The sequence below is a fragment of the Dermacentor andersoni genome, chromosome 6 (assembly GCF_023375885.2).
Source record: "Dermacentor andersoni chromosome 6, qqDerAnde1_hic_scaffold, whole genome shotgun sequence".
NCBI classification, from domain to species: Eukaryota; Metazoa; Arthropoda; class Arachnida; order Ixodida; family Ixodidae; genus Dermacentor; species Dermacentor andersoni.
Genome location: NC_092819.1, coordinates 9,537,102 through 9,540,750, shown reverse-complemented (window position 1 = coordinate 9,540,750; position 3,649 = coordinate 9,537,102).

Below are 3,649 nucleotides of genomic sequence, written 5' to 3'. Positions count from 1 at the left end.
GCACTGTAGATCAAGGTTCTCCACGTAGTGGAAACATTGTTAAATCTGTTAAGATGTGAATGTGGGCAAGTTGGTAACAAATTTCTAACTTGCTAAAGCACATTACTGTCCTCATCGAACTAATAACTATAGTTTCTTGTACATGTGTCTTGATCACATTCAGCACAACATTATGCATTTTTATCTTTCTTTAATACATTCTGCAGCCCCTCAATGGATTCAAGATGCTAGAAATTTATGTTGAACCACAAAGTGCTTGCCATTAGAAAAGACAAGAAGTCAGTTCCTGTGTTAGAAATATGTATTAGTTAGAGAAAGGCTAAAATTTAGTATGAACATTAGCCATGTTTTGAAGTTTTCATCCTACTCATTTTACAGTTGAAGCTAGCTTGCTTCTCAGGTTACTTGTGCTTAGAATTAAAGCAGATGAATGGCTTGCCGGGGTGTTATCCACAGAAAGTGGTCACTTTTCTCACTCTCACCGTAGTGTTTGGGCTACTGCTGGTACTGTTTGCCGCATAGCAGCCAGTGCAGTGCCACTGAGTGTCGTGTGCCGATGTGCCAGTTTTTCTTAGCATGTGGACACTTCTCCCACGAGTTTCTTCGATGTTGTCTTGACGAGGGCCGAACAGTGAATGAGCCAGTTCATCTTGAAATTTTATAATTGGCGTAGAGTTTCCTTCAAGGATGCCATGGATGTTCCACGCATTTATGATGGCTTTTCCAACAAGCAACTCAACAGCTACCTTTCTGTACCACTTGAGTCCTTTTCTAAGGCAGTTGTGGTATAACGTCATTTGTTCACTATAGTCGACGCCCTTTTTTGCTGCATTGCAATCGAGACCGGCCTGATGTTTCATGATTGGTGCGCCGTCCCTTGTTTTCTTCCCACTGTCCACCAAAGTTGCTTCATATTTGGCGACAGATGTGAGTATCAGAACAGGCCTCTTGTCCATCCACTTCAGTGCCTTCACTCCATTTTTGGACTGAAGTCCGGTAACACTGCCATTTGCAACCTTTACTTCAGTGAGATCTTTTGGCAGCCCTTTCCTCACTGAGCGAACTGTGTCACGAATGAAAGTGTCTTCCTTTAGAAGGCGAAGAGTGAGCGGCAAGCTCATGTAGAAGTTGTCTACGTACAGCGGGCACACGACTTCCTTGTAATTTTGCAGGAGTTTCAAGCATACATCTTCGGCATGTCCGATGCCAACTGTTCAGTCACACTTTCCGGCATATTGACACGTGTACTTATATTTATCGGGCGACCACGTTTCGCCGTCTAACAAATCTTATCGCACAGCGCGGGACGCGCTTGCATGTATCCGAAGTTTCTGGAAAGTTATCGATGCTTCTATCCGCAGTCTGTTGTCGCGGAACCTTGTGTTATCTGATTTATTCGCCTGACGCGAATGGTGTAGAACTTTGTGGAAGGCACGCGGGTCCCAACGATTAGTCTGGAACATTCGACGATTCTGTATAAAAGCCGACGCGCTTGACCCGCTGATCAGATTTTCGACGATCGCCGACTGTGTTCGCCGCTTTCGTTGTGCTATAAGTGTAGCCTGTTTTGTGGGCACAGGTTCGCCCAATAAAATCTAGTTTTGCCTTTCACAGTATTGCCACTGTGTTCTTAACGTCACCACCACGTGACAATATACATCAACCTTTAGCCTGTAACCGTCTTTGGTACATGCCTTGAACAGCCCGACTCTGTAAGAACGAAAGTCTGCCACGCCATGGCACTATTGTTTCATCTATCACAACCTCCTTTCCCGGCTCAAGCACAGTGGCAAAAATTTTGGTTCAATTTCTCTACCAGAGGATGGATCTTAAAGACATGATCCTGCAACTCTGCAACCAGTTAATTGTCCGCAAAATGCCGGAACCTCAAAAGTAGGGAAAAGGCGGCCACGGCTCATATTTTGACGAATGAGTTCAACACCATACAGGTTACTTTTTGCCCAGTAGTGACTCAGATAGGAAGATGGACGAGATTAATACAAATTGGTATTCCAACAAATGCTTTCGTTTGTTGGAGATTGGTTTCCATCCAATTTTCCAACTTTGATTTAGATTTGGGAGTAGGAAGACAGAGGAGACCAATACAAATCAGTTTTCGAATAAATGGTTTAATTTCTTGGGCATTGGTTTCCGTCCAATTTTTCAACCGTGATTTAGATTTAGGAGTAGTTGACTTCAACACTTGTTGTGTGAACCTGTTTGTTTCATTGACCATCATTTGCGAAATGTCATCCGTAATAAACAGTGAACATAAAGATGGGGCATAACGGCTAGATGGCAACTGAATGATAGTGGGCGGCCTAGAGTGCGGTGTCGCACTAGGCGAAGTGGTTGTTGCCGGTGTCCATTTCTCTAGGGCCGCCGTTCCTGCGACCCGGTCGACGGAGTGGAAAGGGGGGCTAAGCGTTATAGTGCCCTGGTCGTTCGAACGCTTAGGGCCCAAAAGCGTTAGGTTCACCCAAATAGACGCTAAATAATGGTTTGGCTTGGCTCCGTATATTATTTTTAAATAGGTGGCGCTAAAGCGATGAACGCTACGAGAGCCCTGAATCGGTGCTTCCGTTCTGCCCGTGCGGTCTTCGCCTGTTTCCGTGGCTGTAGAGAAGTGATTGTAGCTGTTTGATGTCGATAGATGTGAGAGCTTGTGGCGAAGTGATTGAGTATGGCCGTAGTGGTTCTGCCCATGTAGTGTTTTGCGGACTTCACCTGTGCCTGTGACTGATCGTGTTGCCCAATAGCTTTGTGGAAAGCGACGTGGTTTAATTGTGTGGATGTCATCGCAGCTTTTGCCAGCTCCTGGGTGGCCCCTGTGCCAGTTATTGATGGCGTTGCCCAGTAGCTTTGTGGAAGTTGATGTATCTTGTGTGGATTTCGTTGCCGCTTATGACTGCCTTAATTATAGGTGGTCACGCTGCTTTTTGAAGCGCGTCCGAGCGCGAGAAACTTCACCGATTTTTTTTGTAAACAACGTGGACGTCTCGAAATGTTAGCTAGAAATCAACTAGCAGCAAGCCAAGTCTGTATTTTGTGGTTTTTCGAGCTTAAGCTCATGCGAGCAGCAGAAGAACAAAAGATCCGTTACATAATGTCAGTTCCATAAAATTAGCTTTGCCGCAATACAGTCATGATATGCGGTGAAGCATACGTAATGTATTGCGGTAAAGTATACGAAAAAGTAGGCAGGGACCACTGCGTTACTGGGGCGATTTTCTTGTATTATGGTCATGGCCGTGCACGAACAAGGAAAAATCACGGTCGATGCGCATGGCATAAACCTTGCCAAAGCTTCAATTGAAAAAAAAAAAAAGAAAACGAATTGGAGTGGGTGATGCCAAAAACAAAGCCTTGACTTTTGTATTATCAAAGCAGTTCCGAGAATAGTCTATCATATTCCAAGCTCCTGCATTATTTGATTGCTTAAAGTATATGCATATATTGTGCACCAGCCTTAGCACCATTTCTAATGTACTTTAATGATGTAAGTTTAATAACACGTGGCAAATATATAATTTGTGCTGTTTATAAGCTGCTGCTTTCATGTGGTAATGTGTACATTGGCTGGAAGAGTTGATGCATCCTCCTTATAGAACTCAGTGAAAGGTGAACCACCTGTCAAGCCATCATTGTT